A 22,010-nucleotide genomic window follows, 5' to 3' on the forward strand; every position below is an offset into this window, starting at 1 on the left:
TTCTCAGGGTGAGATATGAATCACTTCCTTAGTTTAGGGTGAAGATGGCTGTTATGAGATGGGATGAGGTAGCTGGCCAACAGGACAGGGCAGTTCCACAATGTTAGTGCCTTACGAAAAGGCAGAGCAATATCTTCCTTTCTATTGTCCTTGCGGGGCTATTTCTCAGGGCGAGATATGAATCACTTCCTTAGTTTAGGGTGAAGACGGTTGTTATGAGATGGGATGAGGTAGCTGGCCAACAGGACATGGCAGTTCCACAATGTTAGTGCCTTACATACAGGCAGGGCAACTGGTTGCTATCTTCCTTTTTATTGTCCTTGAGGGGCTATTTCTCAGGGCGAGATATGAATCACTTCCTTAGTTTAGGGTGAAGACGGCTGTTATGAGATGGGATGAGGTAGCTGGCCAACAGGACAGGGCAGTTCCACAATGTTAGTGCCTTACGAACAGGCAGGGCAATAGCTTCCTTTTTATTGTCCTTGTGGGGCTATTTCTCAGGGCGAGATATGAATCACTTTTTTAGTTTAGGGTGAAGACGGCTGTTATGAGATGGGATGAGGTAGCTGGCCAACAGGACAGGGCAGTTCCACAATGTTAGTGCCTTACAAACAGGCAGGGCAATATCTTCATTTTTATTGTCCTTGCAGGGCTATTTCTCAGGGCGAGATATGAATCACTTCCTTAGTTTAGGGTGAAGATGGCTGTTATGAGATGGGATGAGGTAGCTGGCCAACAGGAAAGGGCAGTTCCACAATGTTAGTGCCTTATGAACAGGCAGGGCAATATCTTCCTTTTTATTGTCCTTGCGGGGCTATTTCTCAGGGTGAGATATGAATCACTTCCTTAGTTTAGGGTGAAGACGGCTGTTATGAAATGGGATGAGGTAGCTGGCCAACAGGACAGGGCAGTTCCACAATGTTAGTGCCTTAGAAACAGGCAGGGCAATATCTTCCTTTTTGTTGTCCTTGCGGGGCTATTTCTCAGGGCTAGATATGAATCACTACCTTAGTTTAGGGTGAAGACAGCTGTTATGAGATGGGATGAGGTAGCTGGCCAACAGGACAGGGCAGTTCCACAATGTTAGTGCCTTACGAACAGGCAGGGCAAACAAAGTGTGTACACCAAAGCTGGGGAAGCACAGCAGCCAAGGGATAGACCTAGGTGTAAACATCTATGACTTATGACTCAGGAACCCTCCCTGATGATTTAAGTGACCACTTTCTTACCTATATCATCAGACATAAAATCAATTGCAACATCTGTCAAAAACATCAGATCTAAAAAGTACTTTAACCCTCAACTTTTCCAGATGGAACTAAGAGCGTGCAACTGGTCCCCCTTACAAAACCTCCCTTTAGATGAAGCCATTAGTTACTTTAACTCCAACGTCCTTGCCATTCTCAACTACCATGCCCCAACCAGATTAATTAGAATTAAAACCAAATCTGCTCCATGGCTTTAAAAAGAAACCAACCATAAAATAAATCTTAGAAACAAACTTTGGGCAAAATGGAGGAAGACAAACAACCCTATAGACCAACTAACATTTAGACAGCTAAGTAATGAAACCAAGAAAGCTATAATATCTGATAAAAGAAACTACTACCTGCAATCCCAACAAGCTAATCAAAACAAGCTGCAAAAATTTTGGACTAGCATTAACCGACTACTCCATCCACGGCAATCCACTACTCCAAATCCTCAAAACACTGACCACAAAAAAACAATGAATACAGCTAATGCTTTTAATACCTTTTTTTACTGATGCTATACAAACACTAGCTAGTCAACTATCACCAAACAACTTCACACTACCTTCCTACAAATCAACCTCACCCCCTACTTTTCATATTCAACCTGTACCGACAACATATATCCTAACCCTTCTACAGAAACTAAAACCATGCTCACCCTCAGCAGACCAACTACCTGCTGAATTCCTAAAACAATCTGCCAAAGCTATTGCTTATCCCATTTCTATCCTGATCAATAGAACTATTACAGAAAGTCATATCCCCAGTTTATGGAAAATGTCCTATATTATCCCCCTCCATAAAGGAGGACAATTCACTGAACTCTCCAACTACCGCCCCATTGCCCTCCTCTCTCCTTTGGCAAAGATCACGGAGAAATGCATTCACAGACAATTACCTGACCACCTAACACAAAATAACTTACTGTCCAACTGTCAACATGGTTTCAGACCATCACATAGCACTACTACCGCCCTTCTTTCCTTCACAGATTGTATCAACAAAAAACGCAATCTTAACAAACTGTCTTCAGCACTATTTATTGACCTGTCTAAAGCTTTTGACATGGTAAATCACCAAATTCTCATCAAAATACTGAAATCCCTGTCACTAGATACATCTTCTATAAAGTGGTTGCAGTCCTACCTTGATAAAAGACAACAGGCCATACTATGGCACAAGTCTCTCTCAACTCACCTGCCCATCAACCTTGGTGTCCCTCAAGGGTCCATCCTAGGACCTCTACTTTTTTTCATATTTATTAATGACCTTCACCTCGCCATCCCCCAAGCCACATGCATACAATATGTGGATGACTCCACACTGATATGCTCATCCCCCTCCTCTTCTGAACTTCTCTCTCTTACCCAACAAGTATTTAACACAGTTGAGCAATGGTTCACACATAGATGCCTTTTCCTAAACCCCAAAAAGACTAAACTCCTCCTCTTTTCTCCTACTAAGAAGTCCCCCCTCTTGATTTCTCAGTTAACTCTAACAATAAAACTATTATATCCCCTGAACCAACCATCAAACTATTGAGTATCACCATTGACAACAATCTGAACTTTGATATCCATATTAACAATACTATAAAAACTGTCAACAAAAAACTAGGCTCTCTGTATAGGATAAAATCCTTCCTCTTACCTTCAGCTAAAACCACTATAGCACACACTCATCTAATCTCTTCTCTTCTTTATGCCTCACCCATTTTTATTAACCTATCTAAAAATAATCTTAGCAAATTGGAAATGTCCTACAATAACATTGCCAGATTTGCTACAGGCAACCCATTTAGAACCCATCATTGCATTAATTTAAAGCAGCTGGGATGGCTTGAGCTACAAAATCTGATTAAATTCCATCAACTATCTATAGCCCACAACACTCTCTACAAACCTTCCAAAACTCCTATTCTATCCACACTCATCACTCCCTATAAAAACCTGAAATCCTTAAGGTCTTCTCAGAGACTTCTAGTACATACCACTAAACCAAACAACAAGGCTGGAGACTCCCTTTTTTCTAATATTGTTGGAAAAGCCTGGAATCTCCTCCCCAGTGAACTCTCCACACTTCCCTCACTATCCTGCTTCAAAAACAAATTGAAAGTGTTCCTCAGAACACACTGGTTATGCCCCTGTACTAAGCCTGACTAGTTTATGTGTCTCTTATTACTTTCCTCTTCCTACCCCTTCTACTCATTAACTGTAAGTCCTTCCTTATTAACCATTATACTATCTACCTCTAGAATATCTTGATTGTACTAGCATGCTATGTTATGCCTGTATTCTGCACTGCTAAATTTGCTGTGATAACCTGTAATATGCATTGTAAATAGGATTTTTATTTTTGTTTAATGCTTCCTTATTTGTAATTGTGTTAATTTCATTGTTCTATCTTGTAGCTTTTCTCCACGGGCCTCTACTGAAAATGGACATGTATCCAGTTAGACTAGCCCGGTCAACAAATGTAAAATAAATAAATAAATAAATTAATTAATTAATTAATTAATAATAATAATAATAATAATAATAATAATAATAATAACAATGCACTGATCTTTGGCTAACATGCTGTCAATAAAAAATAAAATAAATCTGAAAAGAGGTTGACTACATTCATGAGGTTGTAACAATTACAGACATTGCACACACAGTTTGCCTAAAATTGTGTGTGAAGGTGCTACCACAGGTATCAAATCAATAAACTGTGCAAAATGTACTTATACTGATTACTGTCAGAAAGCGATGTCAACATTGGATTAGAGAACAGTGAATCAAGGATAAAATTTGTACCTCATGCCTCCAGCATCTGAGGTTTACTTCTGAATTCCAGTAACTGTCTGTGCAGAGGTTGCACATCCTGTCTTTGTGTATATGTGTTGGTTCTACATGCACCAGTTTACTCTCACTTCACAAAAACATGCTAATTGACTGGCTACATTAAATTAATATATCTTTTATGCATTAGTTACTTTTTGCCTATGTGGCCCAGTTCATAACTAAAAATGGTTGATGGGCAGTCCCCTCAACCAGCTAATAAATTATAAATTAAATGAAAAAAAAAATAACTGGAGCTTCTGAACACCCTAGTAGTAGACAAGCATGAATATGTGAAAGGAAAGGCAACTGAAGTCTCAAACTACATGTGGTTTAATATTTCTGTTTATATTCTGGACTAAGATGCTTGCTTACATTTCTGTGTTATATATTACTCTTACAGAACAGCACTTTACTCTTGGTTAATATTACATGTGTTATACTACAATATGTGATTGGTATGAGTATTATATTATGACACAGAGTGCATTGTGCAGCACATACATGGATGGAGTACTGTTATACTAAATAGCAGAGTAAGTCACAGCATGCTAGATGGCCATCATAATCTATGTGAACTGTCATCTAATATCATCCAGTGTACTGTGCTACCACTGAGACAATATGGCTGTTCACTTTGACGGAATAGCTATTGCACTAAAATAGTTATTAAGGTTGCATTGTTATGATAAGAGTAGCAATGAATTCAATGTTTCTAAATTGAATAATGTATGCATCATATCAGACTAGAGAGTTATGTCTTTAATTCTAAAGATCATTATGAATCATAAAGGCATCCAAGGGTAACAGTATACCTATTTTTATGATTGGCAGTGGCTAATACACATCATACCCTACTTTTTCAAACCACAGAGTTCTCAAACACTTTTACAAAATAATTATTCAGAAATGATTTTGCTTTATAAATTTACACCACTCCCATTCATTATTGACCTTTTATTTTAATTTATGAAATAATTGCTGGTATTTTTACAGAGTTATCACACAGCACTGTGCAAATTTGTGGAGTAATGGGTGATGCACTATTAGAGCCAGTTCAAAGGTGCAGGCAGCATGATCATTTTCAGGTGAGAATAGTGCAGTAGGCATCATACGCAAATGACTGTATAATAAGTAAATGAGGTATGACATGCAAACATGGCACAACAATTATACAACATAGGACATGAAACATGGCAAAATTATTTGGAGACATAAAACTGGTGCCCTGCACCATGGCACTCACCAATTCTGAACACAAGAAACTGCTGATTTACCAGAAGCTGCAACATTTGCAACAGCTGTAGCAATAACAGAGAAACACATGGGCTGCTCTTCTTAGTGAACACATAGTGATATATATATTTAACCATCCTCTCAATAATTTCTTTTCATTGACCTTTGTGGGACATGCTGGGAATATTGCAGGCAACAGACTGCATAGATAACAATGATTGTAGACCAGAGAACCACAACTATGAAGTTGTTTACATCCTTGTCAATTTCACATAGGTCATGGGCCCATTAACTAAACATACTACCATAAACACCTACCTGGACCTGATAGTGTCAGATACATCAATAGGATGGGCTTCCATTATTCTCAGCTATCAGGAGATAAGAATTGCCTAGAGTATCATCTTCAATCATTCTGTGAGCTACCATGACAGTTTCTATGATTTATAACTATGACAGATGTCTGACATATATGGACTGTTAATGTGGAGGAACTTCTTACAGTGGTATCTATTTGGAAGATGCACACATAGGTGAGCAGAGAGGTCAGCATCTGTGATTAGTCTGCATGCAGATAGCAGGCCATATATAAAGTTTTATGTGTAGCTGCTAGTGTACTAGAACCATTGCTGGTGATTGATATTCAGCAACCCATGAACCATGACAGACATGGCATAAAAAAGTCATGGAACATATTTCTGACTAGCTGAAGGTATGCTTCCTATACATTTATGCATCCAGTAGGGCAAGGAAGATTTCACCCAAAATATGCAGCCAGATACTTTTACTGTACACCATTGCATAACATGACTGTACAAAAACAGCAAAGATTTCACCCAAAAAATGCAGCCAGATATTTTTAGTATGTGCCATCTTATGTAGCATGGCTGTAAAAAAACAATACAGCAGCATGAAAAAATCCCAAAAGAGCCCACTATACCATTTGCAGTAGTGGGTGAGAGCTTTGTCTGAGGATGAGCTGGAATCAGAGGCATCCCATGGAAGACAGAGTACATTATGGAAGTGACAAAGAAGTGGCTTCTATTTCACAATTATGGACCATGATGCAGACAATGTTGAGTAAAATGATGCATGCATTATAACACCCACCATATGCATGTCAGTACATGGACTTGCCATACTGTTTATCAAACATTACTTTACCCAGATGAGGTAGAACACAGTGCACAATCATCATTATTTGCAAAGGTAGGGACAGATTGATTGGTGACATTGATGGTACTATATGGGGCTTGGTCATGGGATGTAGCTTTGGTAGCCATATAGAGGGATAGCAGGTTTTGTGGAGTCAGGAATCACATCCACAGTTGCCAAGGTGGAGCTGCTGTGTCACAGATATCAGTGATGTGTGCTGTGGTGGCTGAAGTCTAGTTTCTGGATTTAGTCGTGGCAGTGATGGCAAAAATCTATGGGAATGTGAACTTGAACACTGAAAGTTGTCAAATGTTAGGAACATGATCTGCACAGACTGTATGATGGCCATGATTAGATGTGCAGCTCAATCTTTCCAAATGGGATATTGATGGTTTAGAACTGTGGGAGTAACAGCATGTAGCCTATTGAGATGTCCCAGTGTTGAAGCCAACATTAGTGGCTACAAACATAACAGCAGCCATATTCAAGAGTGTTGACCTCTGTGGCCAGGAGTTACAGTGATGTCTTCTCTGGAATGGTCTGTGTCATATGGGTATGTTTGGCCTACGAATGGTAGCCTCACATGCTGGTCCTCACACAGCCATGAACAGCATGGATTGTAGAGGCAGACATTTGTAAAGTTATGCCATGTTTCATATATGTATCAAAGGTTGGAATGTTAGCCACCATTTACCTGGGCAACACCATATGCTCTTTGTCCATGTGTTTCATGTCACTGTATATGCAATGCACATCATTCAGCAAGCCAGACAGAAGCTGCAGATATTAACGCAGGTCATAGTGCAGCACACTCACTGTTTCCACTACGGTGTGAGTAGCTGTATTTGCTTTAGTCATTGACCTGCATATCTGATGACTAAATCCACATGTTTTTCCAGGTCAGTGACATACCTGGTGTCATCGTGACAGTGCAGACCACCATGCCACCCCCCAAGGGAATTATACATATGCCATATATCTAGTGATATAGCAATTAGAACTGTGTTTAGCAATGGGAACAGTCATTGATAAACAAACAGATTCTGGAGTTTCGGGATTCTTCTCAGAAATAGGGATATTTGCTGGAATGTCCTCTGGAAATGGAAAGCTGGATAACTCACTCTGAGATGTAGAGTCTTTCTCGCAGGTCTGATACTGCAATACAGGCTCAGACATGAGGACCAAATATTTCCGATTCTGCCTAAACTATACACCTTGTGATTCCACAATATATGATCTCAGCTCTGGACATATACTTTTCATGACACCAATCTGATCAAAAGCTTTAGACATCTGCATCCCCACTATCTCCCCTTCTTGTAATGGATTCATTGGTTTGCTGGACCTATCATAATAGGTCTTCTGGGACGAGTGCTTCTTCAACAGATGGGCTTTCACTGAGCTATTGTTTTTGACACATGGAACCAATAGAGGACTGATAACTGGTAGTATGGTTCTGGTCTGTCTCAACAGAAGTCTTTGTACAGGTGAACCAAGATGTTTATCATGAGGCATATTTCTGAGATTCATGATTCAAGAAATCATCACTATTGCCTCATTTTGACTTCTCTAGTAGTTTTTTTCGCAGTTTGATCTGCACATTCTGACAAACCTTTGACTGTGGTTACTCATAGCTAGTTGTAATATGAGTAAAATTCCACTCTTCTGCAAATCTTTTGAACTGCTGGCTTGTTAGCTGCGCACCATTGTCAGAAATAACTTTATACGGACTACCAACAACTGCAAAGTGATGTTTCATCTTAGGAATGACAGTACTCGATGCTAGATTAGGACGTAGGTCAATCTCGAACCAATTGGAATAAGTGTCTACTAACAAGTAATGTTGACCATTCCATTTGAAAATGTCTGTAGCTACTGTTGACCAAGGTAGTTCAAGAATCTGTTTTAGCTAAAGTGGTTATTTCTGTTGATGTGGCTTAGCACTATTACATACAGAACAAGATGAAAGTACTGTCTCAATGTCCCTTGACATAGAAGGCCAAAATACTAATTCTCTCGCCCTTCTTTTGGTAGAATCTGCTCCTGGGTGGCTACAATGCAAGATAGTAATATACACTTGTTGCAAGGATTTTGGAACAATCACTTTAGGACCTTTCATGATGATACCATTGTCAAACAATAATCTCATCTCTGTAAGGAAAATAAGACTGCAGGTCATGAGATAAAGAAGATTTCTTTGATGGCCATCCTTGACTGATAAAATGGTTGAGCTTCTGAAGAACTGGATCTGAGTCTGTATGACTTCTAAGCTCGTCAACACATGTAGAAGAAAAAATTCTCATTTCCATAACCTTAAAATCAAGTTTCTCATTTTCTGCTGTTCAGTGATATTTCTGGGCAATTTGGATAAACTATCAGCGAGATAAAGACATTTGTCTTTTGTGTAAACAAGATTGAAATTATACTTTTGCAATTTCAATATCATGCATTGCAATCTGGCAGGAGCTGTATGCATAGGCTTTTTCAAAACAGTAACTAGATTGGTGATCTGTTTCAGTTTGGATAAGTGTACCAGGAATATAATCATGGAACTTCGAACATGAAAACACAATTGCCAAGGGTTCTTTCTCTATCTGCGCATACTGTATCTCCGTTTGGGTAAAATTTCTGGATGCATAGGCTACTGGTCTACCCTTTTGAAGAATTAATGCACCAAGACCAAACTACAAAGCAAAACAAGGAAGAGTAACTGGTTTGTGAACATCATAGTATCTGAGAGTTGCTGGACTGGCAATTCTCTGTTTCAGGATGCTCTTTGGTGTTGCTCTGACCATGACCAGGATACATCTTTGTGTGTCAACTCTCTGAGTGGTGCTGAAAGATGGCTCAAGTCTGGAATGAACTTTCCCAGGTAGTTAACCATGCCAAGAAAAAGTTGTAAGGCCTGAACATTATCTGGAGCTAGCATCTCGAAAACTGCTGTTTGCTTGGAAGGATCCGGTCATAAGCCTGAACTGGTAAATAAATGACCAACATAAGTAAATTCTCATAGCCTGAATTTGCACCTCTGAGGATTCAGCTTAAGATTCACTTCACGTGCTCTTTCCAGAACTTTCTTGAGGTTTCTATCATGCTTGGCTTCGCCATTACCTCCTACTAGAATATCATCTACTTTAATAGCACATGGATACCCGGAAAAAAATTTCTCCATTGCACACTGGAAGACTTCACTGGCAGAATATATAACAAATGGCACTTTCAAACATCTGTACCTGCCAAAAGGAGTACTGGAAGTGGTTAGCAATGAGGATTTTTTGTCAAGCAAAATTTGCCAGAATGAACTCTGCATCTAAGACAGAAAAAAAACAGTGGCATTTGGCATAAGAGCAGCGACATCTTCTACTGTATACATTGGATAATGAAGTCTTTTCAGTGCTTTATTCAAATCTCATGGATCAATACATATTCTGATATCATCTGAGCTTTTCTTATGAGCTACGACCATGGAAGATACCCATTCAGGAGGTTCATCAACTGGACAAATCATACCTTGCTGCACCATTTTATCTAGCTCAACTTTGACTCTGTTCTGCATAGCTACTAGAACTTTCTGGGCTGGTCTGATAACTGGGCTAACTTCAGGGTCTAACTTCATGGAGTACACAACTGGTAGTTTGCCTCATTTAACTTTGAAAAGATCAGCATAAGTAGAAAAAATAGACTAGGCAAAATTAGAAAAGTGGTCTTTTAAGCTCACATGGTGCACTACCTTATTAAATGAAAGCAATCCCATTTTTAGACTGCCTCTGAGGTTTAATAATGACTGTAAGTGCCTTTTGACCATGTAAAATTGCAAGCCGTAGCTGTTCCCAGCAAGGTAACATGAAAGCACTACTGAACCTTCAGTTTGAATTTCTTCACCACCATAAGCAGCAAGCTTTGTACACTTTGCCAAATCAGGCTTCTCACCAGCACATACTCTAGCAAATGTTTCTGCTGACATAACATTGCACTTTGAACCTGTGTCAAATCTGAGCTCTGTGGATCATCCACTTATCCAAACAGTACAAAATGCTTCATTCTTTGCCCATAAATCTACTACATTGGCTGTTTCATTAAGCACTGGCACACCATCAACATGAAAGGAAGGGTCACAGCTTTCTGATAAACTTGTCTCTTTGAATGTTCTCTTTTAATAAAGGAATGTGCCTGTTTTGACTAACAAAATATTTGGAAATGATTCCACTTTTTACATTTGTGGCATTGCTTACCAAAAGCTAAGCACTTTTCTCTTTTAGACACATGACTGCCACCACAATTATGACTACTGACTATGAGGCTAGGTGAGGGTATATGCTTTAAGTTTGCTGACTCTCACTTGTGCTTCACTGAGACTGTGCACTCTCTGGAATTTGCTAGAAAGCTCCGGAGTTTACCATTGACTGTTGCAGGGCTCACAGTTGCTGCCAGGTGCTTGGGCCTGTTTCTTTTAACCACGTGCTCTGTACTATCAATATGAGCACTAGAAGATACTGGAAGTGTGCATTTCTCATTTGTAAGCATATTTGTATGCTTTTCTGTAAGCTCATATATCTGACAACTCTCAATAGCCTTATTCAACGTTAAATCTCTGTCTCAAAGCAAAATCTTTCTCACAGCATAATCTTTAATACCACACACGTCTGTCTTTTATCAACTCATTCCATAAATCACCAAATCTGTGTGTTTTAGCCTTGTTTCTTAAGTCGGTTATATATGCTGTCAAAATTTCCCCAGGCTTTTGATCTGTTGTGTAAAATAAGAACTTTTCCATCTTAATATTAATTTGGGGATTACACGTTTCTCTAAATTTACATTTTAAGTACTTGGGGTCTTCCCTCGACTCAGCCAGTACCACTATATGGTAGCTTTCTCCCGCCCATGCACACACAGCAGGTGCATACAGAAATGAACACTCTCTCCCTGTGGCTCCTGAACCAGCTAAATCAAGCAGAATAAATGTCTTTGTACGGTCATCTTTTTCAGGAAAAGCAGCTTGTTTGGAAATATCATACTCTTGCTCAAACACTCTACAATTCTCGGCAATATTATTATCAAAGACAAGTGGACCTGTTTTTCAAAATCCGTTTGCCATACCAACAGAATATGCCTAAAACCACTGAAAAAATGTCCCTTGTAATTATGTACAAACATGCACAGCCAGTACTTGTAATAACATTCAAATGCACAGTAACCTCTTAAAAATACTGTACTTTGTGAAATTTGCTTTGAAATAGCAGTATTTTGTGAAAGACCTACACTGAAATACTGTACAAACTTGCGAATACTCTGTATACTTTGAATATCTTGAATAGCTTTAATTAATGCAAAAAAGTAGCACATGGCAAAAAATGTGGTTGTTTAACTTATTTTATTCATTTTATGTGATTCGGACTTTGTTTCAAACTTTGTCATAACTATTTCAAATATTTTTATCAATATTTCACAGCTTCATTTAACTAAAAACTCATTTTGAGCATTCTGAGTGCTTCATTTTATATTACTTGTGCAAGAAATCACTGAAGCAAGTTCTGGTACCTGAAACTCATTTTTGACCTGTTTTATGAGTTATATGTGCAGTAAGGATGATTCATTCCTCTATATTCCTCCAACATTAACTGAGTGCCTCTCAGTCTTGATTCTGGATTTCTGGATCCCATTCTGACATCATGTTGCTCATCTTGGTTTGCAATTGAAGACAAACAAGTGAAGTGGTTCATTTATCTGCTTTATTACATAGAAACATATTAGGATGGATAGCAGCAGCACAAAATATAAACAAACCAGTTAACTGACAGACTACACAGATATGCATGTTTACATCTCAACAGCTTACTACAAAATGGCAGTCAGGCTTGCACATGCTCAATATTTATACACTTGTGCAAGCCCATGGAATGCTTCTTAAAGGTATACATAAATACATACTGATCTAAAATAATTATTTCTTATTCTCTGCCCCAGCTACCCTATTCTTTCTTACATAAAAATGTAAGCCTTCATTACCAAAAATATATAATATTCTTCCACCCCTTCCTATCGTTCCCTAAGTAAACATGTCAGCTTGGTTGTTTAAGGCCACAGCAGAACAGCAAATAAATGCTTCAGTACATAGATGGTCCTGTTAAAAAAATAGGGGAAAATCAATTGTTAAAGAGAGTCCTGGCTCTCTGACCCAGTCTCTGCAACTGATACTGTGTGACCACAGGGAACCAAATAGGCAGTTGTCAGAAGTTGAACCACCACTGCATGTTTTCCTCTGCTTGCTGTTCCCTCTATTGTTAACTTTTCTTTCTCCACCTTTCCTCCCCTGCCCCTTCCAAGGCTGTCTGTCACTGTGTGTGTGTGTGTGTGTGTGTGTGTGTGTGTGTGTGTGTGTGTGTGTGTGTGTGTGTGTGTGTGTGTGTGTGTGTCTGTGTGTGTGCATGCGTGTGTGCGCATGTTTTTTAACTGTTTGTTGCATTATATATTATCTGCACTTAAAGTTTCATTTAGTCGAAAATTGGTCGAAAGTTGTTTGTTTGTTAATTTAACTGTTGAGGCTGCCCACTAAAGTGTGCTAGCCTGTGTAACTGATTTATTACTGTTTCCTGCATTTCTGTGTGCTTTCTATCTCAAAAACAAAAAAAACAAAAAAATATCCTTGTTTTCCCACCTCTCCTCGACTAGTTTAGACCAGTATACAGGCTTTGCTGTATTCTGGGCTGTGGTGTAGTTCCTGTGGTGTCCATTGCCTTACTTGGATAGAAGGAAGTTTCTTTGCTCACCAGTGGGAGTGGGGAGCCTTGAGCAGCCTATCTGTCCGTGAAGGAGTGACCTCAGCACAAGAGCTTGTAGTAATTGGTTGTTTTGGACCATTTCTAGCTCTTTTGAAGTTCCCTGTTTAAAATCCACGTTTGCATGACTTTGCGCATTTGTGCGCATAGCGCAGCGCCGGTTAAACTTTTTCTGGCTCCGCCAAGTCTGCTCTTCAAATTTTCCCTTAAGGAAGCTCTACTCTTATAATAATCTAGTCTAATCGCTTTATAGGTTCATAGGTTCATAGGTTCATACTAGGCTATCTGCCCTAGGGCATTTATAAGCCTAGCCAGAATGTGTTTGGCTTTCGCCACCCATTTTAAATTTATTTTGCTATGCCCTTTTTCGAGGTTAGTATACTGTGCCTCTGTCTAGCAGTGACACAGAAGTGATACCCGGGGTAAACCTACAATCTCCCATCCACTCATCAAGATTCCTCTTGAAGAGAGTCAATGAAGGACTCTGCCTAACCTGGACTGGGATTTTATTCCAGAGTGAAGGGAGCCTCTGGGTTATGAATCTGTCCCTCCAGCATGTCCTATTTATTTCAGTGCTGAGGTTCAAGTCTCTCAAGCGTAGCTCGATGGGATTTGGATTTTCTGAGGTGCAGCATGTCCATTAATTCCGGGTTGGACATGGCTTTATATGTCAGGCACAGATCGCCTCTGAACAGGCGGTATGCCACTGAGTAGAGCTGGAGTTTCTTTAACCGGGCAGCTTATGGCATCTGTTTGAGCCCTTTGATCCTCTTGGTGAGGTACTTTTGGGGGCTTTCCAGTTGCTGCAGGTGTCTGGTAAGGTACATCCCAAAAGGGGCATTGTACTCAATTATGGGCCTGATGAGGGATGAGTAAAGAGGCACAATGACCTCCCCTGATCTAGATGTGAATCCCTTCATGATTAGGTGGGCTATATAAAATGTTTTTCTAACCACTTTGGCCACGTGGTTGTCAAATGAGAGATTGCTATCAACTTGGGTCCCCAGGTCACTAATTACTTCTTCTGTACTTAATGAATTACCACCTATGTGGTAATTTGTGGGCACTTTGTTTTTGCCAAAGGGGATGACTATACACTTTTTGGCATTTAGCTTGAGGCCATGGCTCTGGCACCAGTTGTCTGTTTCTATGAGGCCCTTTTGGAGGATGCTTGTGTCGGCTGGAGAGTCGATTATGGCGCCCAGTTTGCAGTCATCTGCGAACTTGGTCAGCCACAGTCCTTCCATGTTGGCCTGTACCTCTGAGAAATATATACCGAACAAGAGAGGTCCCAGGACTGAGCCTTGTGGGACGCCATTTGTAACTAGTTTGGAGTCTGACATGGCTCCAGCAATTCTAACCATGTGGGTTCTGTCCTCGAGCCAGTTTGCAATCCATCTAGTGACATAGGGGTTTATATTTAAGCTGGTGAGCTTATCTATAATGCCCGAGTGGGGTATTGTATCAAAGGCTGTAGCGAGGTCCAGGTAGGCTGTGTGGACCACCTTCCCCTCGACAATCACCTTGGTGACTGTTTCAAAGAAATCAACCAGGTTTAAAAGGCAGGATCTGCCCTTAACAAAGCCGAACTGGGTAGGATCCAGTGTCTGTAGGTCCCCAATATCTTTATTTAGGAGGTCCATGATGATCCTTTCCATAGCTTTGCAGACTAAGCTAGTCAGGCTTATGGGGCGATAGTTTCCAGGATCCGTTGAGGCACCACCTTTATGGAGAGGGACCACTGTTGCTGTACGCCACTCTTTGGGCACATATCCTGTAGTAAGGCTGAGATTGAACAGTAGTTTTATGTTTGGGTTTAGCTCTTCTTGGAGTTCATGTAGGACGCAGCCCGGGACACCATCTGGTCCCAATGATGCTGTGTTTTTTGCTTTGGAGAGGGCGGCTATTACCTGAGCATCTGAGATGTCAGGGGGCAGCACTCTGCTGGGATAGATATTTGCCCTTTTGGTGGGGAGGGGGGGGGGAGTTTGCGCTGAATCTGTCAGCTAGGATGTTGGCAATGTCTGTGGGTTCAGTGTATTTTTTGTCATTTTGGACTAATTCTGAGCATATCTGGGAATTACCACCCAGGTTCCTAACATAACTAAAGAAAGCCTTGTGATTATCCTTAGTGTCCTGTGCAATTTTTCTCTCAAAGCTGGCCTTAGACAATTTTATTTGTGCCCGTAGTTTTTTGCTAATACTGATCAGTGATGCCTTCCCTTTTTGGGATTTTGCTCTATCATTTAGTAGCTTCCTCCTTCTATTGTATAGTTTGTTTATGGCTGGGGTCCACCAGACAGCACGTCTGCCTTTGGAGGATTGGGTCTTGGTTTTATTCTGGATCGCATAATCCATGCATTCCTGAAGGTGTTCATAGAAAGTGTTTATAAAAGATTCTGCGGTCTGGGCCGTATTTTCCACAGGCCCGGGGGCTTTGAAGGATTCCACCTCGGTTTTGAGGAGTGTGAAATTTGCTTTAGAGAAGTTTTTCACTGTGGTTTTCTGGGCAGGGGGTGGGGTCGGGATGTGAATATCCAGTGAGATTAGTTTATGGTCTGATCTTACCAGTGAGGGATACACTTCTGGTCTGGAGCATAGAGTCCCCATGTTGGTGATGATCAGGTCCAGTATGTATTCCCCTCTTGTGGGAGTGGTAACAAGTTGTTCCATAGCATTTGAGTTTATAAATTCTAGGAACCTTTGGGCTAGGGTGTTGGAGCTAGAGTAATGCTCCCAGTCTATGTTCGGGTAGTTGAAGTCGCCTAATATAATGGTGTTTGGAGAGACCTTCGTATTTTCCAGTGTTCTCAGGAAGGCCGAGTGGGGTTCCTGGGTTTGGGAGGGTGGTCTGTAGCAGGCTATAAACTGGAAGGCAGTTTTACCCACTGTTAGTTGCACATGGATAGTCTCTGATACTTCGTGCTTTGCCACCAACCTGGAGGTGTGGGTATCTTTGATGAATATCGATGCTCCCCCTCCTTTTGTGGTTCGGTCCAAGTTTTGGGGCCGAAAAGCATGGTATGAGGTATAACCTGGTAGTGCTGGGGTGCTCTCGGGAGCCCTGAATCAGATTTCTGTTACTGCACAGATATCGATGTTCTCCATGCTAAGGAGAGTTTCGAGTGCGTGCATCTTGAGGTTTAGACTTCTGGCGTTGAGTAGCATTACTCTTAGTTTCTTATCCCTTGTGATACCTATGGAGGTGGGTTTGTCTTTTGAGCCTTGCCTAAAAAAGGCACTATAGGGGTAGCAAGAGCCTTTGCCAATATCCAAAAGCCCAGGGGTGACAGGTGCAAGCCGTCCCTAGCGAAGCATCGTGGCTTGTCGAGCATATCATCCCAAGCTGACAGGCATTGGATCCCCTTTGAATGACACCAGTACTTAAGCCAATTGTTGAAATTGATCATCTTGTTTTCATATTGTGGCATCATTCTTGGTGAGTGTAAGATGCTACTCAAGGTCAGGGTCATACCAGCCTGGGCTACATGCTCAGAGAGCTCCTTTATGTCTCTTTTCATGTAGTCCAGGGAGGTACGTCTCAGGTCATTCACACCAGCATGGACAATGACTGAGTCATATTTGTACTTGCCTTGGAGTGACCTGAGTGCTTGTGTTATGTGGTGGATCCTAGCGCCCGACAGGCTGCTCACCGTGACCCTCTCCTTGTTCAGCCTGGTGAGCGGGATGTCAGTGTGCCTGATGATAGAGTCACCTATTACAAGTGTATCAGGTGTGTTGTTTAGTGTTAAGGGCTGTGACTGTTCGGCACACTGGCTTTGTGAGATATGTGTTGCACGTGTTTTGTTTTGGGGTAGCGGTTGCTTGGGTGTCTGCTTTGGAGGTCTCTGCTGCTTAGGCAGATCTTTATTTAGAGCCTCTGAGTATGTTTTTGTGTGATTATGTGTTTGGTTTGCTGTCGTGGTAGGTCTATGCGAGACTGGAATTGTAGTGAGTGTGGTTTTCTTCTCCTCCTGACTGGTTATGCCAGTACTGAGTTGAGAGAGCTTAGCCTCCAGTTTGGCTATATGGTTGCATCTCTCACATGTGTTGGAATTTGTTGGGAGGAGGAGAGGGTTGTCTGTGTACATGAGGCAGTTGTAACATTACCTCAAGATTCCCAGATTCACCAGCTGGACCGGAGAGGAGATTGACAACTGACCTTTGGACATGCTAGAATAATATTGGGAATTCCTTAATAATTGAAAACAAGGGCCAGTGGAGAGTGAGGGTGTAGTGCTTTTAATTTTTAGTGCTGACTTATATAATTGCTTTAGTGAGCAAGTGCCAGGTAACTTAAGTGCAATGTGTTACAGGTAACTTAAATGCAAAAACGGCAAACAGCAACTTTCTTTCAAGTGAAACAAGGAAATAAGTACAGTAAGCAATGCAGATATCACTAGTGATCCACAGAAGCTCTGAGAAGCCGTGTATTAGGTGGAATTAGCGTTCCAGGGAAATAACAAGCAAACAAACAACAAGCATATAAACAAAGCTAGATTCAGCAGGCCTGGATCTAGTCTATGCTACAGCAAACAAGGTGTACCAATTTCAGTAAGATACAGTTCAGATATTCAGGCACTATAAACCTTTAACCAGAAATTCCCAGCTCAGAAGGGTTTCTCCCACAAGAGTGTAGACCACGAACCTTCTTAATGTAAAATAACTGGCCTGAAGCCCAAGTGCTTAAACCAGAACTAATACACTTTAAGAATAACAGACACTGGGCTCTCAATCAGCAGTTCCCAACTTAGAAGGATGAAAGCTACCTGTCCTGCCACCACAGTGCATGCCACAAAACTTCCTAATGTAAAACAACTGGTCTGAAGCCCAAGTGCTTAATCCAAAAGACTTAGAATGATAGCTACACTGTAATCAAATTACTACCAAGCAGTAATAAATACAATTGAATACTTTAGAGAATGCCTGGATTAGTGCTCAAGTTACACAAACAAAGCTAGATCCAGCAGGCCCGAATCCAGTCTATGCCACAGCAAACAAGGCGCACCAACTTCAGTAAGAAGAAGTTCAGATATGCATGCACTATAAGCCTTTAACCAGAAATTCCCAGCTCAGAAGGGCAGAGTCCAGCCTCTCCTCCCACAAGAGTTCAGACCACGAACCCTCTTAATGTAAAATAACTGGCCTGAAAGCCCAAGTGCTTAAACCAGAATTAATACACTTTTAGAATAACAGACACTGAGCCCTCAATCAGCTGTTCCCAACCTAGAAGGATGTAAGCTACCTGTTCTGCCACTACAGTGCAGACCACAAACCCTCTCAGTGCAAAACAACTGGTCCGAAGCCCAAGTGTTTAAACCAAAAGGCTTAGAATGAGTTACACCAAGCAGTAATAAATACAATTGAGTACTTTTAAGATGATGCAAAAGTAAAATAAAGTAGGTAGAAACACAAGCACAGTAAAAGCAGATGATTTTTTTTTTTTTTCTGAACAAGTGCTGAGATCAAAGAAACAGATTTGAGTGCTGAAACTAGAAAACTGGCTAGTTATAAGAAAAAAAAACTAAGTTAGAAGGCTTCCCTCCAACACAGAAGGGCTTGGGGGCTCAGAAGCCTACAAATAGTCTATACCACTTAACAGGAAAGGCAGGAAACAAGCTTAATTTTTTTTTTCCCAGATGCTCTCTTTGTACACAGTAGGAGTGCCTGAAATCAGAATATGATCTCACTGCACTCACTGCACTTATTATAAGCCTAGCACTTGTTCTCAAAATCTCTCTTCTAAGTAAGCACTCGCTAACTAAAGTAAGCACTACATCCACCTACCTTCCCTGGGAGTACCCACTTCCCTTAAAGGCACAGCACTCCCTTATAATATTCTAGCATGCCGAGTGGTAGATTGCTGGCATCCTCTCCGGTTCAGCTGGTTAATCTGGGAATCTTGAGACAATGCTACAATTGTCTCATGTACACAGACAACCCTCTCCTCCTCCCAACAAACACAAATACATGTGAGAGATGCAACTATATAGCCAAACGGGATGCTGAACTCTCTCAACTCAGGACTGGCAAGACCAGACAGGAGGAGAAGGTAACCACACACACACCAAACCCAGTCCCACATAGACCTACCACAACTGCAAACCAAACACATAAAAACACAAAGACATACTGGGAGGCTCTAACAATAAACTTACCAAAACAACAAAGGCCCCCGAAGCAGACACCCAAAAATCCACCACCTCAAAACATAACACATGCATCACATACTTCAATAAAACAGTGTGTCAAACAATCACAGCCCTTAAGGCCAAACACCATGCCTGATACACTAGTAATAGGTGTCTCTATAGTCAGACACACTGACATTCTGCTTACCAGGCTGAACAAGGAGAGGGTAATGGTGAGCTGCTTATCGGGAGCTAGGATCCGCCACATAACACATGCACTCAGGTCACTCCAAAGCAAGTACAAATATGACTCCATCATTGTCCATGGCGGCATGAATGACCTGAGACGTACCTCCCTGGACTACATGAAAAGAGAAATAGAGGAGCTCTCTGATTATGTAGCCCAGGCTGGTATGACCCTGACCCTGAGCAGCATCTTGCCCTCACCAAGAATGATGCCACAATACAAAGACAAGATGACCAGCTTTAATAATTGGCTCAAATACTGGTGTCATTCTAGGGGGATCCAATGTCTGTCTGCTTGGGATGACATGCTGGACAAGCCACGCTGCTTCGCAAGGGACGGCTTGCATCTGTCACCACTGGGCTTCCGGATATTGGCTAAGGTTCTTGTCTTCCCCATAGTGCCTTTTTTAGGCAAGGCTCAAAAGACAAACCCACCTCCTTAGAAAACAAAAATGGAAAAAAATTAAGGGTAATGCTGCTCAATGCCAGAAGTCTAAATCTCAAGATGCAGGCTCTCGAAGCACTCCTCAGTATGGAGGACATCGATGTCTGTGCAGTAACTGAAACCTGGTTCAAGGCTCCTGAGAGCAACCCAGCACTACCAGGCTATACCTTGTATCATGATTTTCGGCCCCAAAACTCGGGCCAAACCAAAAAGGGAGGGGGAGTGTCCATATTCATCAAGGACACCCACACCTCCAGGTTAGTGGCAACACATGAAGCATCAGAGACCATCCAGATGCAACTAACCATAGGCAAAACTGCTATACAACTGGTAGCATGTTACAGACCACCCTCCCAATCTCAGGAACCCCACTCAGCCTTCCTGAAGACATTGGAGGATATGAATGTCTCACCAAACACCATCATATTGGGAGACTTCAACTAACATAGACTGGGTGCATTATTCTAGCCCAAACACCCTAGCCCAAAGGTTCCTGGAATTCATAAATTCAAATGCAATGGAACAGCTAGTCACCTCTCCCACAAGGGGAGATAATATACTAGACCTGATCATCACAAACATGGGGACAAAGTGCCCCACACCGGAAGTATACCCTTCACTAGTGAGATCTGACCACAAACTAATCACCCTGGATATACATATCCCACCTCCACCCCCAACACAAAAGACTACAGTGAAAAACTTCTCAAAAGCCGACTTTACACTTCTTAAAACTGAGATGGTATCCTTTAAGCCCACTGGGACAGTGGAAACCACATCCCACAATGCAGAATCCTTCACAAATGCTTTCTACGGACATCTACAAGAATGCATGGATCATGCAATCCCAAATAAAACCAAGACCCTCTCCACCAAGGGCAGGCATCCTGTCTGGTGGACCCCAGCCATAAACAAATTGTATAACAAAAGAAGGAAGCTACTGCACGACAGAGCAAAATCCCATAAAGAGAAGGCATCTCTGATCAGCAGTAGTAGAAAGCTACGTTCTCTCATAAAAACATCCAAGGCCAACTTTGAGAGAAAAATCACTATGGACACTAAAGATAACCACAAGGCCTTCTTCAGCTATGTTAGAAACCTGGGTGGAAACCCTCAGATATGTTCAGAGTTAGTTCACAATGACAAAAAATACACTGAACCCACAGATATTGCCAACATTCTGGCAGACAGGCTCAGTGCAAATTTCTCCCCTCCCTCACCCCCAAAAGAAGAAATACTTATCCCAGCTGAATGTAACCTCCCTGTCATCTCAGATGTCCAGGTGAGAACCGCCCTCAGCAAAGCTAAAAACACAGCATCAATGGGACCTGATGGTATCCCGGGTTGCGTGCTACATGAACTCCGAGAGGAGCTAAACCCGCACATAAAAATGCTATTTAACCTTAGCCTTACTACAGGATATGTACCTGAAAACTGGTGTACAGCAACAGTAGTCCCCCTCCACAAAGGAGGCACCTCTACTGACCCTGGTAACTACCGCCCCATAAGCTTAACCAGCCTGGTCTGCAAAGCTATAGAAAGAATCATTATGGAACTAATAAACAGAGACATTGGGGACGTACAGACACTTGATCCCACCCAGTTCGGCTTTGTAAAAGGCAGATCCTGCCTTTTAAACCTGGTTGACTTTTTTGAAACAGTCACTAGAGCCATTGACGAGGGCAAAACAGTCCATACAGCCTACCTGGACTTGGCTAAAGCTTTCGACACAATACCCCACTCTGGCATCATAGACAAGCTCAACAACTTAAATGTAAATCCATATGTCACAAGATGGGTGGCAAACTGGCTAAAGGATAGAACCCATAAAGTCAAAATCGCTGGAGCCATGCAAGACTCAAAGCCAGTGACAAGTGGTGTCCCACAGGGCTCTGTCCTGGGACCCCTCTTGTTCGGCATTTATTTCTCAGATGTGAAAG

The sequence above is a fragment of the Protopterus annectens genome, chromosome 1.part0 (genome assembly GCF_019279795.1).
Source record: "Protopterus annectens isolate FY-2018-M chromosome 1.part0, PAN1.0, whole genome shotgun sequence".
Classification (NCBI taxonomy): Eukaryota; Metazoa; Chordata; order Ceratodontiformes; family Protopteridae; genus Protopterus; species Protopterus annectens.